Genomic DNA, 16,744 nt, shown 5'->3' on the forward strand with positions numbered 1-16,744 from the left:
CTCGGACCCGGGGTCTCCTTCCAGACCCCCCGGCCGGCTGGCGTGGGGCCCCTGGCACCCCGGCCGGCTTTCCCCGGGGGCTGGGTCGCGGGCGCAGGGCGGGCCAGAGGCTGCACCCCGGGGCGGCAGTTTCTGTCGTCCGCGGACAGCAGCGTCAGACCCCACGGGGTGATCGAGCCCGGAGGGGTCAGGCCGGGCGGGGTCCGCGCGTCCTCGTCGCGGGCGGAGAACACGCTGCGGCGTCGGATCGAAGGGCAGCAGCAGAGAGAAGGGCAGCGGGAGGACGGCATCCGGGACCCCGACGCGCGGCGCCCCAGGAAGGCCCGGGGACCGGCCTCCAGGGCTCCTCCCGCCCCGCACAGCCGCCCCGTTCTCCGCCACCCTCGCCTCGGCCTCGCGCTCCTGTGCCGCCAGCCTCTCCCCTTTCTGCCCCCCGTGACCTGTCTGTTCTTCCCCGCGAGGCCCCGGCTCGGCGCCCTCCGCCACTTCTGCTCTGCCCGGTACCCACCTCCCCCTTCGGCGAACCTCGGCTCCTTCCGCCCGCCTTCCACTCCTTTCGTATAACGCCGCCTCGCCGCCTCTCCCGCTGCTCCGTTCCGCTCCTTCCGTCGGCCTCTCCCCGCCTCGCCTCTGCATTCCGGTTTCGCGGCCACGGTTCGGCTCTTTCCGCCTCTCCCCGCCACCCTGGGCTCTGGCGGACTGTCACTGTCGGGTCGGGTTCTTGTGTCTGTACGAAGACGTTGTTCAGATTCAAGGCCCAGTCATAGAGGTGTGGAGGCGCCACTTCCCACATCCTGGCTAGTAACATAACGAACTTGAAAAATGAAAAGAGGAATCTCCGTATTTTACTTCGTAGTTTTCTTTTGAAGGGTTGTTGGGAATCGTCTCGTCTGTTGAGACTGTTCTGTGTTTTCTGTGAGCTCTGTTCCAGCATTTACCTATTTCTCCAATGGATTCTTGGTCTTTTTCTTTGGTTTGGTAAGATCTCTAATATTAGTAAATTAGCCCTTGGGGCCCCTGGGTGGCGCAGTCGTTAAGCGTCCGACTTCAGCCAGGTCACGATCTCGCGGTCCGGGAGTTCAAGCCCCGCGTCAGGCTCTGGGCTGATGGCTCAGAGCCTGGAGCCTGTTTCCGATTGTGTGTCTCCCTCTCTCTCTGCCCCTCCCCCGTTCATGCTCTGTCTCTCTCTGTTCCAAAAATAAATAAACGTTGAAAAAAAAAATTAAAAAAAAAATTAGCCCTTGGTGATGAGTTGCCAACATTTTCCTTGGTTTTTTTTTTTTTTTTTGGCCTCAAGTTGTTGCCATGCAGATTTTTAAAAATGAAATCAAGTGTATTATTTTTGTTTCTTCTTCTTTTATGTATAGTTTAAAAAGACCATCTCTCCTTTGAGATTATATAGAAAATATTTATGCCTTGGTTTCTTCTAGGACTTTAATCACTTCCCATTTTCACATCAAATCAAATAAAATGCTCATTTCACAGACCAACTAGTGGTTCTGACATGAGTTATTTTATTTTTTTTCAATATATGAAATTTATTGTCAAATTGGTTTCCATACAACACCCAGTGCTCATCCCAAAAGGTGCCCTCCTCAATACCCATCACCCACCCTCCCCTCCCTCCCACCCCCCATCAACCCTCAGTTTGTTCTCAGTTTTTAACAGTCTCTTATGCTTTGGCTCTCTCCCACTCTAACCTCTTTTTGTTTTTTTCTTCCCCTCCCCCATGGTCTTCTGTTAAGTTTCTCAGGATTCACATAAGAGTGAAACCATATGGTATCTGTCTTTCTCTGTATGGCTTGTTTCACTTAGCATCACACTCTCCAGTTCCACCCACGTTGCTACAAAAGGCCATATTTCATTTTTTCTCATTGCCACGTAGAATTCCATTGTGTATATAAACCACAATTTCTTCATCCATTCATCAGTTGATGGACATTTAGGCTCTTTCCATAATTTGGCTATTGTTGAGAGTGCTGCTATGAACATTGGGGTACAAGTGCCCCTATGCATCAGTACTCCTGTATCCCTTGGGTAAATTCCTAGCAGTGCTATTGCTGGGTCATAGGGTAGGTCTATTTTTAATTTTTTGAGGAAGCTCCACACTGTTTTGCAGAGTGGCTGCACCAATTTGCATCCCCACCAGCAGTGCAAGAGGGTTCCCGTTTCTCCACATCCTCTCCAGCATCTATAGTCTCCTGATTTGTTCATTTTGGCCACTCTGACTGGCGTGGGGTGATACCTGAGTGTGGTTTTGATTTGTATTTCCCTGATGAGGAGCGACGCTGAACATCTTTTCATGTGCCTGTTGGCCATCCGGATGTCTGCTTTAGAGAAGTGTCTATTCATGTTTTCTGCCCATTTCTTCACTGGGTTATTTGTTTTTCGGGTGTGGAGTTTGGTGAGCTCTTTATAGATTTTGGACTAGCCCTTTGTCCGATATGTCATTTGCACATATTTTTTCCCATTCCGTTGGTTGCCTTTTAGTTTTGTTGGTTGTTTCCTTTGCTGTGCAGAAGCTTTTTATCTTCATAAGGTCCCAGTAATTCACTTTTGCTTTTAATTCCCTTGCCTTTGGGGATGTGTCGAGTAAGAGATTGCTACGGCTGAGGTCAGAGAGGTCTTTTCCTGCTTTCTCCTCTAAGATTTTGATGGTTTCCTGTGTCACATTCAGGTCCTTTATCCATTTTGAGTTTATTTTTGTGAATGGTGTGAGAAAGTGGTCTAGTTTCAACCTTCTGCATGTTGCTGTCCAGTTCTCCCAGCACCATTTGTTAAAGAGGCTGTCTTTTTTCCATTGGATGTTCTTTCCTGCTTTGTCAAAGATGAGTTGGCCATACGTTTGTGGGTCTAGTTCTGGGGTTTCTATTCTATTCCATTGGTCTATGTGTCTGTTTTTGTGCCAATACCATGCTGTCCTGATGATGACAGCTTTGTAGTAGAAGCTAAAGTCTGGGATTGTGATGCCTCCTGCTTTGGTCTTCTTCTTCAAAATTCCTTTGGCTATTCGGGGCCTTTTGTGGTTCCATATGAATTTTAGGATTGCTTGTTCTAGTTTTGAGAACAATGCTGGTGCAATTTTGATTGGGATTGCATTGAATGTGTAGATAGCTTTGGGTAGTATTGACATTTTGACAATATTTATTCTTCCAATCCATGAGCAGGGAATGTCTTTCCATTTCTTTAAATCTTCTTCAATTTCCTTCATAAGCTTTCTATAGTTTTCAGCATACAGATCTTTTACATCTTTGGTTAGATTTATTCCTATGTATTTTATGGTCCTTGGTGCAATTGTGAATGGGATCAGTTTCTTTATTTGTCTTTCTGTTGCTTCATTGTTTGTGTATAAGAATGAAACTGATTTCTGTACATTGATTTTGTATCCTGCAACTTTGCTGAATTCCTGTATCAGTTCTAGCAGACTTTTGGTGGAGTCTATCGGATTTTCCATGTATAATATCATGTCATCTGCAAAAAGCGAAAGCTTGACTTCATCTTTGACAATTTTGATGTCTTTGATTTCCTTTTGCTGCCTGATTGCTGATGCTAGAACTTCCAACACTATGTTAAACAACAGTGGTGAGTGGACCTCCCTGTCATGTTCCTGATCTCAGGGAAAAAGCTCTCAGTTTTTCCCCATTGAGGATGATATTAGCTGTGGGCTTTTCATAAATGGCTTTTATGAAATTTAAGTATGTTCCTTCTATCCCGACTTTCTAAAGGGTTTTTATTAAGAAACGATGCTGAATTTTGTCAAATGCTTTTTCTGCATCGATTGACAGGATCACATGGTTCTTATCTTTTCTTTTATTAATGTGATGTATCACATTGATTTGCTAATGTTGAACCAGCCCTGCAGCCCAGGAATGAATCCCACTTGATTGTGGTGAATAATTCTTTTTATATGCTGTTGAATTCGATTTGCTAGTATCTTGTTGAGAAGTTTTGCATCCATATTCATCAGGGATATTGGCCTGTAGTTTTCTTTTTTTGCTGGGTCTCTGTCTAGTTTGGGAATCAAAGTAATGCTGGCTTCATAGAATGAGTCTGGAAGTTTTTCTTCTTTTTCTATTTTTTGGAACAGCTTGAGAAGCATAGGTATTATTTCTGCTTTAAACGTCTGGTAGATCTCCCCTGGGAAGCCATCTGGTCCTAGACTCTCATTTGTTGGGAGATTTTTGATAACTGATTCAATTTCTTCACTGGTTATGGGTCTGTTCAAGCTTTCTATTTCCTCCTGATTGAGTTTTGGAAGTGTGTGGGTGTTTAGGAATTTGTCCATTTCTTCCAGGTTGTCCAGTTTGTTGGCATATAATTTTTCATAGTATTCCCTGATAATTGCTTGTATCTCTGAGGGATTGGTTGTAATAATTCCATTTTCATTCATGATTTTATCTGTTTGGGTCCTCTCTCTTTTCTTTTTGAGAAGCCTGGCTAGAGGTTTGTCAATTTTGTTTATTTTTTCAAAAAACCAACTCTTGGTTTCGTTGATCTGCTCTACAGTTTTTTTAGATTCTATATTGTTTATTTCTGCTCTGATCATTATTATTTCTCTTCTTCTGCTGGGTTTAGGCTGTCTTTGCTGCTCTGCTTCTATTTCCTTTAGGTGTGCTGTTAGATTTTGTATTTGGGATTTTTCTTGTTTCTTGAGATAGGCCTGGATTGCAATGTATTTTCCTCTCAGGACTGCCTTCGCTTCATCCCAAAGCGTTTGGATTGTTATATTTTCATTTTCATTTGTTTCCATATATTTTTAAATTTCTTCTCTAATTGCCTGGTTGACCCACTCACTCTTTAGTAGGGTGTTCTTTAACCCCCATGCTTTTGGAGGGTTTCCAGACTTTTTCCTGTGATTGATTTCAAGTTTCATAGCATTGTGGTCTGAAAGTATGCATGGTATGATTTCAATTCTTGTATACTTATGAAGGGCTGTTTTGTGACCCAGTATGTGATCTGTCTTGGAGAATGTTCCATGTGCACTTGAGAAGAAAGTATATTCTGTTGCTTTGGGATGCAGAGTTCTAAATATATCTGTCAGGTCCATCTGATCCAATGTATCATTCAGGGCCCTTGTTTCTTTATTGACTGTATGCCTAGATGATCTATCCATTTCTGTAAGTGGAGTGTTAAAGTCCCCTGCAATTACCACATTCTTATCAATAAGGTTGCTTATGTTTATGAGTAATTGTTTTATATATTTGGGGGCTCCGGTATTTGGCGCATAGACATTTATAATTGTTAGCTCTTCCTGATGGATAGACCCTGTAATTATTATATAATGCCCTTCTTCATCTCTTGTTACCGCCTTTAATTTAAAGTCTAGTTTGTCTGATATAAGTATGGCTACTCCAGCTTTCTTTTGACTTCCAGTAGCATGATAAATAGTTTTCCATGCCCTCACTCTCAATCTGAAGGTGTCCTCAGGTCTAAAATGAGTCTCTTGTAGCCAGCAAATAGATGGGTCTTGTTTTTTTTATCCATTTTGATACCCTATGTCTTTTGGTTGGTGCATTTAGTCCATTTACATTCAGTGTTATTATAGAAAGATATGGGTTTAGAGTCATTGTGATGTCTGTATGTTTTATGTTTGTAGCGATGTCTCTGGTACTTTGTCTCACAGGATGCCCCTTAGGATCTCTTGTAGGGCTGGTTTAGTGGTTACGAATTCCTTCAGTTTTTGTTTGGGAAGACCTTTATCTCTCCTTGTATTCTAAATGACAGACTTGCTCGATAAAGGATTCTTGGCTGCATATTTTTTTCTGTTCATCACATTGAAGATCTCCTGCCATTCCTTTCTGGCCTGCCAAGTTTCAGAAGAGAGATCGGTCACGAATCTTATAGGTCTCCCTTTATATGTTAGAGCATGTTTATCCCTCACTGCTTTCAGAATTTTCTCTTTATCCTTGTATTTTGCCAGTTTCACTATGATATGTTGTGCAGAAGATCGATTCAAGTTATGTCTGAAGGGAGTTCTCTGTGCCTCTTGGATTTCAATGCTGTTTTCCCTCCCCAGATCAGGAAGTTCTCAGGTATTATTTCTTCAAGTACACCTTCAGCACCTTTCCCTCTCTCTTCCTCCTCTGGAATACCAATTATGCGTAGATTATTTCTCTTTAGTGCATCACTTAGTTCTCTAATTTTCCCCTCATACTCCTGGATTTTTTTTTATCTCTTTTTCTCAGCTTCCTCTTTTTCCATAATTTTATCTTCTCATTCACCTATTCTTTGCCTCTTCAATCCGAGCCGTGGTCGTCTCCATTTTATTTTGCAGCTCATTTATAGCATTTTTAGCTCCTCCTGACTATTCCTTAGTCCCTTGATCTCTGTAGCAATAGATTCTCTGCTGTCCTCTATACTGTTTTCAAGCCCAGCGATTAATTTTATGACTATTATTCTAAATTCACTTTGTTATATTGTTTAAATCCTTTTTGATCAGTTTGTTAGCTGTTGTTATTTCCTGGAGATTCTTTTGAGGGGAATTCTTCTGTTTGGTCATTTTGGATAGTCCCTGGAGTGGTGCGGACCTGCAGGGCACTTCCCCTGTGCTGTGGTGTATAACTGGAGTTGGTGGGCGGGGTCGCAGTCAGACCTGATGTCTGCCCCCAGCCCACCGCTGGGGCCACAGTCAGACTGGTGTGTGCCTTCTCTTCCCCTCTCCTAGGGGCGGGATTCACTGTGGGGTGACATGGCCTGTCTGGGCTACTTGCACACTGCCAGGCTTGTGGTGCTGGGGATCTGGTGTATTAGCTAGGGTGGATTGGCAAGGTGCACGGGGGTGGCAGGGGCAGGCTCAGCTCGCTTCTCCTTTGGTGATCTGCTTTAGTAGGGGCCCCTCTTCTGTGGGCCTCTGGTCTGCACTTGGCTCCGGAGACTCTGTTCTGCTAGTCTTCTGGCGGTTTTCTGGGTTATTTAGGCAGGTGTAGGTGGAATCTAAGTGATCAGCAGGACGCGGTGAGCCCATCATCCTCCTACGCTGCCATCTTCCCCAGGTCCCCCTGACATTTTTTAAAACAATCCGTTTTTCCTTTAGTGACTTAGCACATCATCTGCGCCCAATTTATTATGAAAAAATTTCAAGTATGGGGATAATTGAAAGAGTTTTACATTGAACACTCGTGTTGTTGGCTGAATTCTGTCCCCTCACGTTCACATATTGAAGCCCAAATCACTGGCATCTCCTCACATGACCATATTCCGAGGTTGAGCCTTTCAAGAATTAAGGTTAAATGAGGCCATTAGGGTGTCCTTATGAGGAGAGGAAATTAAAACATATGGACCAAGAGATGGCGGGAGCACACACACTCAGAGGGATGACCACCACACAGAGAGGCAGCAAGAGGGTGGTCATCTGCAAGCCAAGGAGAGAAGCCTCAGAAGAAGCCAACTGTGCTGGCATCTTGAGCCTGGACTTCCAGAACTGTGGGGAAGTAAATTTCTGTTGCTTAAGTCCCCCAGTCTGTGGTGTTTTGTTTAGGCGGTCCTAATGAACTAATATCCACCCCTAGATTCTACAGCATTTTTCTATACTTGCATTGCTACTTTCATTCCTCTATCATCCATCAATCCACCATTAAAAAAAAAAAAGGTGGGGGTGGGCCCCTGGGTGGCTCAGTTGGTTAAACATCTGACTTCGGCTCAGGTCATGATCTCACGGTTCGAGCCCCGCATCGGGCTGTGTGCTGACAGCTCGGAGCCTGGAGCCTGCTTTGGATTCTGTGTCTCCTTCTCTCTCTGCCCCTCCCCAGATTACACTCTGTCTCTCTCTCTCTCAAAAATAAATAAACATTAACAAAAATTAAAAAAAAAAAAAACATGTTGAAGTAGGTTGCAGACAGCAGTAGACTTCATCCCCAAACATTTTAGCACACAGAATTCAAAAATCAGGGCTGGGAGATCTTTCAACGCAGCTTGGTGAATGGCTAGCTCTTTGCCGCTGAGTTGGTTCTTCTCACGTGGACATCTCCCTGGGGTTGCTTGGGTACCTTCATGGGATGGCCGATGGCTTCCCCCATAGAGGAAGCAACCTAGGAGACTAAGGAGGGAGCTCCACTGTGTTTTAGGACATAGCCCCAGATGTGACATACTGCTACTTCTGCAACGTTGTGTTGCTCACTTGGGTCATGTCTGATTCAGTGTGGGAGGAGACCGCACAGGGCATGGGTACAAAGTGCAAGGACCTTTGGTGGCCATCTTGGAGGCTAGCAGATGCACCCACCTCTCCTCTAGGCCACTTCTCTTCATCAGCCCAGAATTTCTTTGTTCTGTTCATTTTTCTCCTGAGAGCCTGGTTTCTGGTCATTGTAGCTGTTTGGAGCCTTATGAATTCATTTGCGGCATTGGACCAACTTAGAAAGTCTCCTTTCTTCCTTTACTTCTTTTACTCCTCTCCCCTCTCTATCCCTCTCAGCCTTGACCCCAGCTCCAGCCTTTCTCATGCACTAGTGCCTCTTTGCGGAGATGATCTGAGGGTCAGTTGGGAATGGGTCCGCTAGGGCAGGAAATGTTGGAGGAAGTTTTGCTTTCTGAGCTCCTGTCTCTTGGATAATGAGAGCTTGGGGTTTCTGCTGGCTTATCAGGACTACGATTGCCTTCCTCCTTCTTCTTTTTAATGTCTATTGATTATGAGAGAGAGAGAGAGAGAGAGAGAGAGAGAGAGAGAGAGAGAGAGAGAGAGAGAAGGGTAGAGAGGGAGTGGGAGGGAAAGAGGGAGGGAGAAAGAAAAAGGGAGAGGGGAAGAGGGAGAGGGAGGGAAAGAAGGAGGGAGGGAGGGAGAGAGAAAGGAGGGGATAGGGGAGGAGGGAGGGAGGCAGAGAGAGAGAGAGAGAGAGAGAGAGAGAGAGCGAGAGAGAGAGAGAGAGAGAGAGAGAGAGAGAGCTAGAAGGCTCCACACTGAGTGTGAAGCTTTATGCAGGGTTCAATCGCATGACTGTGATGTCATGACCTGAGCTGACATCAAGAGTCGGACACTTAACCAACTGAGCCACCCAGGTGCCCTGATTGTCTTTCTTGTTCTGAGACGGGTCCTCAACATTCCCTAAGACAAGGGACATTTGGTTTGGTGGGGCTCTACCTATCCACTATAACTTGGGGACAGAGATCTCTGTATTGCACGAAGAGGCTGAGAAGTTACCTTCTGGGGCTCAGATGATTCTGTGCTTGGGATAAAGGAGGGTCCCCACAGGGGCAGTCATCTCATGTTGGGGAGACTTGAGGGATTTACATTGTGGGCTTCCCTCCTCATTCGGTTGAGGGTGCTGCTTGCTGACCCTTCCATCAACTTTATTTTGTGACCATGGGAATAGATGCAGTTTTCTGGGACTGCTTGACACCTATGTTGGAGAACCTGAAGTCTTGCCTGTTGAAACTGGTAGTGCTTCCCTTGGGGGAGACGGGTTGCTCTTTGCTGGGGATATTCATCTACCTGGTCTGGGGGAGTCAAGGGAGGCAAGCTGTGACTCATGCTGAGTGAGAATGGTGGGGCATTTGCTGGGGCTCCTGTCTCCTTTAGTGTGTGGGGATTACAAGTTGCTTTTTGGGATTTCCATCATCATGAATCTTGGATATGGGGGAATCACTTGTTGAGACTTGTATTATCAGATGAAACCCTCATGATGCTGGAGGTAACTGGGAAGTATGAGGCTGGGGCTCCTATTGTCTCTGGTGCCAGGGGACTGTGAGGTCACTGCCTGCCTAGGGATCCCATTTTTCAAGTGTTGGTGCGACAGGGAGGGGCCATGAAGAGGTTCCATGGTCTCTAATGTGAGGAGAGGATCAGGGGGATATTTGCATGGGATTCCATGTATCTCTAGTGATGGGGACTAGGGGAGTCTTTTTATATAGGTAGGTCATTCTTATCCAGTTTGGGGGTAGAACAAGAAGAGTCACTTTCTGGGTCTCCCCTTGCCTGTACTGTTGGTAGAGACGAGGCGGGGGGGTCAGTGGACTGAGACTCCCCACTGCCTAGTGTTGAGCAGCTGAAGGAGTCACTGCTGGGGCTGCCGTCGCTTCTAGAATTAAAGCTACTGAAGGGGGTACTTGGAGTTCCTCTCGTTCCTACTTTTGGGGGGACTGGGGGGCTTGCTTGTTCAGACCCCGTCATTTGTGTTTGGGTAATGACAGTTGATATCTGAGGTCCCGTTGTCTCTAGTCCTGGGATGGAACTGGTGGTCCTCGGCTAGGGCGTCTGTTGTCTTGCCTGGGATGTCGACCGTGAGCAGCACTTGCTGGGGTTCCCGTAATGTCTGGTCTTGTGGGGGCGGACTGGGAGCTCTCTTGCAGCGGCTTACATCATCTCTAGCTTTGGGCAATCAGTTCAATGTGTTTTAAAAGTATTTTATTTTTAAAAAGTTTAGGCTCACATAAAAGTTGTGAAACTATACAGGGTTGTTTTACACAGTCAACATACATTTATATTTACTTACATTTTGTCTCCTGCTGATCTTGATTCTTGGAGTTATTTGTCTTCACGTGAACTGATTTCCCTTCACCTGAAAACTCTCTTTAGTTTTTCCTGAGGTGCAGTTCTGCCGTTATATCAGCTTTTGCTTTTTTAACCCTCCCCGTTGGAACACGTCTTCCATTTTCTGCATTTTCAAAGAATATTTCTCTTAGGTCATTGAGTTTTACATTCGTGGTTAATACCCTACAATACAAATAACAACCCTTTGGATGTTGGATGTTATTTTTTTGCTTCCATAGTTTCTTTTGAAAAATCTTCAGTCTTACTGTTGCTCCTTTGAAGGCAACATGTCCTTTCTTCAGTTGGTTTGAAGATTTGCAGCTTGTCTTTCTTTTTCTACAATTTTTCCACATTTTCTCCATTTTTAAAAAACATATTACTCATAGTTGTTTTGAAGTCCTTGTCTGCTAACTCCAATATCTGGTCTCTGGGCCTGCTCCTATGGATTTCTATATTCTTCTTCTTTTTTTAATGTTTATTTTTGAGAGAGACAGAGACAGAGCGAGAGTGGGGGAGGGGCAGAAAGAGAGAGGGAGACAGAGAGTCCAGGCTCAGAGCTGTCAGCACAGAGCCTGATGCGGGTCTCAAACTCACAAACTGTGAGATCATGACCTGAGCTGAAGGCAGACGTTTAACCGACTGAGCCATCCAGGTGCCCCTAGATTTCTATATTCTTAATTGACAATATCTTCCTGCAGACTTTGCGTGTCTATTGCTCTTGTTTGCTGGATCTTGTGAACAATATACTTGGTAGATGTTCTTAATTATGGTACCTTCCTCTAAAGATTAGGTTTCGTTATGGCAGGCAGTTATAGTACTAATGGGCCACCTTGAGCCTCTGAAGTCTAGATTTTAGCCTCTAAAAGCACAGATCTATTTCAGTTTTGCACTGACTTCTAAGATGCAGTCCTTACTTGTAGTGCATGGTACTTACTGTCAGGGGGTGACATTTGTAGGGGCATAATTAAAAACCTTTCTTTTTTTTCCCTCTTTTTCTTTCTCTTTTTTCTTTCCTTCCCTCCCTCCGTTTCTTTTCCTTTCTTCCTCCCTCTTTTCTCTTTTTTCTTTTCCTCTTCCTTCCCTTCCTCTCCCCTCATCTTCCTTTCCTTCTCCTGTCTCTTTCTCTCTTTTCTTCTCTCATCATTCCACTCCAGATGGGTCCAAAAACCAACCTCCGACTACTGGCATGTATGATCTCTGAATTTTCTGCACAATCTTCAGCTTTCTCTAGCTACTCTCTTCTAAGCCTCCTATAGTCTTTCTCTGTACATGCACAGCTTAGGTGTTAAGGACCTGAGGGTAATTTTTAGGCAGATTTTTGGGGCTTCTTCTTTGTCAACCTTTATGTTACATGAAAAGAAATTCAGACATTTTAGGAGCAGGTTCTATATTCCCTGTGACAGCCCCCTATTTCTCCAAAGAGTGCTGTTTTTGTTTTTTGTTTTTTTTAAAAAGAATATTACTTTAGAAACCAAGATCTCAGTGGGTGATAGATATTCTCATTGCTACTAGGCCTCCTGAGCTGATAGGCCTTGAAAATACACGTAAGTGTACTATCCTATGCACATGCGTGTGCGTGCACACAAACATGTATCCATCCACCTATCAAAAAGCATGGATTCATACGGATACCTCCAATTCCAATCCACTCCAACGCCACAGTGTTGATTCTAGCCTTCTCTCTTTCCTTGTTTGCAACTTATCTCTTTGAGAGTAAGAAACTGGCTTTCATAATCTACCACATATTTACTTGTTCAACTCTAGTACACACAATCTAGTTTCACAATCGCTAATCCACACCATTGTAAGAAACCCATTTTCAACCAGAGGGTTTCCAGACAGTTCTTTTCATAGTCAGCCTTACATCTCTTGTCAAAATATACAGTTTTCCAGAGTAAATTTGGTTTTCTTCCTTGTGATTATGTTATTCATTTGTATAGTTAGGCTCCTGTATTATAGTTTATTCTATTTTGCATTCCCTCTGCTACCTGGTGGATTTTTTTAACCGACAGTAATAGTCACTCTTTATGCTGTCTAGTTCTATGGGTTTTGGCAAGCGTCTAGAGTTGTGTCCATCAACACAGCCACGAGAGAACAATTCCATCACTCCCAAATTCCTTTCAGTTGCCCCTTTGTAGTCATTCCCCCCTCTCTCTTACTCCTTGTCCCTGAAAACCACTGATTTGTTGTCCTTCCCTACAGTTTTGCCTTTTACTAAATGTCATACAATGTAATCATACAAGAAATGGCTTTTCATGTCTGGCTTCTTTCACTTAGCAAAATAAATCAAGTTGAAGCAGGAGTTGCATACAGTTCAATGTACGTATCTTGAGTGTATCATTCAATACATTTTGACAATTGCATATACTTATGTAACCTACACTCCCATTGAGATATAGAACATTCTCCTCACTCCATGAAGTTCCTTCCTGTCACATCTCAGTGTGTTTAGATACAACCACCATTCTGATTTTTTTTTTCCTATCACAGATTTTTTTTTTTTTTTTTTTTTGCTATTCTTGGAATTTAGAGTCTCATATAATATTTACTCTTTTTTTGTGTGTGGCTTATTTTGCTCAGTACATTCCTATGATGTTTCAATTAGGTTATAATAAAAGATAAAATAATGTATCCTACATATATATATGAGAAGCCCCATAATTGCTTTACATATGTTAACTAATTGAATACTTAATACAAGTCTACAAAGTAGGCCTTCTATCATTTCTATTTGACAGATGAAGAAATAAAACTTTGGGACAAGAAGTTTGTCACTTGCTTGAGGTAACCATCTCTAAAGGAGAGAACCAAGATTGGGCAGAACAAGAGACTGAACTCTGATAAGGTCAAAACAGAGATGCCAGTTGATCTCACGGGGAGTTCCAGGGCTGAGGTGGCCTTTCAGGGTATCACAAATCGAGGCAAAGGAATCTGGGCATTTGCACTCCCCGTAGGAACCAGTCATTGGAAGTGGGCTACCCTGGGGCGGGGGCGGACTTAGCCTTAGGTGTGGTACTTTCCTTTGGCCCAAGAGAATTCCTGAGAGCATGGCGGCACAAGCCATTAGAACCCTTCCCGCAGCGGGGGCATGAGTGCCTTAAAGAGTCCTGAAAGAAGGATCTGAGAAATATACCACCGTCTCCATTATGGCGCAACACTTAGGCCACTCAGATGCACTTGCTTCTTGGAAGTGAACGCACACGGGATTCTGGTTAGTCCTCTTGCTTGGAGAAACTTACAAGAGGAAGATCGGTGAACAAATTACAGATCGCTCTCGACAGCAGCTTTTCACGGTGCTGCAACTGATACTTAACCGCCACACTTCTACCATCCCATCCTCGATTCCCTTCACCTGTGACTACGACCTCTGCTGGACTTGGAGGGCTGGTCTGGATCCTCACCCCTGAGGAGTCTGAACATCTGGCCAATAGGCCCTTCTCAGGATACAGCTGCTACATTTATTTATCAAAAACAAACAAAAACCTGGGGTAAGGGACATGCCAAAGGATTGCCTGAGTGCCAAATGTCCTCTGCCCTTACTGTGTAACAGAAGCCCCACATCAGCTGGCATAGGGTTACCTATGCAATCATAAAGCTCCATGGGACCCTTACTTTGCTGGTAAAAAGCCCTCTGGTAACTCGGGCTTTTAGGTTATTTTTGTGATTTCCTCCCAAGAGTCCCCTGACCTACCTTATATGAAGAACACGTGTGAAGGCAACTGTTCTAGACTACGGGTGGGAGCATCAGTGCTTTGACAATACCCAGATGGCACAGCGGCTGCTACAATTCAGGTATGTGAACTTTCTACGCAGGTGACTGACAAAAGTAGATTCTGAGAAGCAAACGGGGTGAAAAGTTCTGAATAGCTTCCATTTGCCCCAGTGGACCCACTTTCTCTACCTTTGAGTCTAGTAACATTAATCAATATGAACTACATCAGTGGAATTCCTTGCCTTGTGGCCTTTGGTTGGGTTTGGTCAATGGGGACCCTAGGCATGAAATCAGAAGGATGAAAGAAGGGGACGTCTAGCTCTGGCTATTTCTTGCAGAACGTGGAGCTGGATGCTACCCCCGACCCCCTCCCCCCAGCTCCTGGAATGCAGTTCTTTCCTCTCTTATCTGTGGATTTCAGTAATTGTTCCCTTCTCTTATCCTTTCAGGGGTAGGGATGTTAATAGAGCCCTGGCCTTACCCGCTACTGGGTATCAACGACTTCTTGTGGTTTTCCTCCATCCTGTCCACAACTCTGTGAGTAGCCTCTTTATGAAAACTCTACTTGAAGTGTCCTAGTCTGTGTCAGTTGCTTCCTGCTGGGACTCTGACTGGCATGCCAGCTCATTCAAAGTATAAGAAAAAGTCCTAATGGGACAATAAAATCCAACAAGATCAAGATCCACCACGTCTCTGACCACATCATCCTCCATCACACCCTCACTACACCCCCAGCTCGTTCTACGCTCATCTCGTTGGCTGCTCTGCGGCAGGACTTTGCATGCCAAGCCTGCTCTTGCCACACACATTGACTCACTGTCCCAACTCGTTAAGGTCTCTGCTCAAGTGTCCCTTGGCTAAGAGGCCTTCCCTTCCTATTTTATATACAACGGTAAGATCCCAATCCCCCCTTAACTATTTTATCATGCTTTGCTTTTCTGATCAACACTTAAAACAGCAAGTCTTATTGATTTTTCTATAATCTGTCTTCCCCCTTTAGAATGTAAGTGCTTCAATAGCAAAACGTACATTTCATGCATTGCTATAAACACCAGTGTCCCAAACAGTGCCTGGCATATAGAATATACTCAGTAGATAGACTAGTGGTTAAGAGCACAGATGGGGTTCAAACCTGGGCTCTACTATTTACTAGCCAGTGAGTTCAGGCAAGTTACCAGTATATCATGTTAGTTTTCTCATCTGTAAAATGGGAATAATAACAGTACATACTTCTTAAGCTTATACTGAGTACTCAATAAGTTCGTATTTTCATAAGGCGTTCAGAAAAGTGCCTCAGCTATAGGAAGGGCTACATAAATGTTTAGTCATTTATTAACATACTGAAATACTTCATTATAAAAAAATGACCCCTACATAAAAAGGAACAATTCACAAGGAAAAAAAACTAATCCTGAATGTATTTAGTTATACATCCAAATATATAAAGAAAAAAATGACAGAAATGACAAAAAAAACAAAAAACCAAAACAAAACCCCGTTAATCCATATCCTTAGAAGAAGACTTTAATAGACATCTACCACTAAATAAGTTTGAGGACAAAAACCTGAATGTACATACTATATCTGAAAACACAATTAACTTGAGTTAATGGGCACATAGTCTACATTGAAAACTTAGAGAATATACATTATTTTCAAAGAAACATGGAACACTTATCAAATGGGACCAACTAATAGGTTTCCTAGTTAGATATTGCATTCGGCTGGACATGAACAGAACACCACCTCAAAAACAAACCCCCCGAGAAAAAGACTTTGGCTTCAACCAGTTAGAGGTTACTTTTAATCATGTAAGGAATAGTTTGGGCATAAGCAGTCCAGAGCTGAGACCGCCAATCAGAGGTCCGGGGGGAGCCCATGTCACTGTCATTTTGTGCTGCACTATGGTGTCTGGCATCACGATCAAAATAGAGCGCTTCCGACTCTTGGCCTTGAGTCAACTTTCAAGAGAAAGCACGGGTAAGACAAACAGGATACAGGTGGGGAATGAGCCAGATGGTGTTCTTCCCAGTGACTTCTACCTACTCCTCATGGTCAGCAGAGCCAGGCAATACCTCTCTGGGCCTCAGAGAAGCCTTATAAGTTGTGCATTTTTAATCCTGCTCATTGACAACAAAAACATTTTTTACGTAAATGAGTGGGGGATGATGGGCATTGGGAAAGAAGCTAAACAAAATGCCATACTAGAGGAGAAAGATAAAAAAACAATCAGCATCGTAAAGTCCGCTTACCTGACAAAAATGCCATTAAACTAGAAAAGTATATAGTAAATACGGTCTAATTTCCACTAATGATAAACTAATTCACTCAGGAGATATTCAGAAATGTCTTTTTGGATATGCTATGTACTGATGTTTTTAAAGAGTAAATTAGAGTTAACATGTTACATACAAAACTATGGAACATAATTTAAGGTTTATTTTAGGTATGGCTATAGACGTGTTTATACTAAAACAAAAAGACTGAAAATTAATGAACTAGTGGCCCAATCTTAGGATGAGATAAAGGTAAACCCACACTCAAAATCGATAATTTCCATTCCCAGTTTA

This window comes from Prionailurus viverrinus, chromosome A2 (assembly GCF_022837055.1).
Source record: "Prionailurus viverrinus isolate Anna chromosome A2, UM_Priviv_1.0, whole genome shotgun sequence".
Lineage (NCBI taxonomy): Eukaryota > Metazoa > Chordata > Mammalia > Carnivora > Felidae > Prionailurus > Prionailurus viverrinus.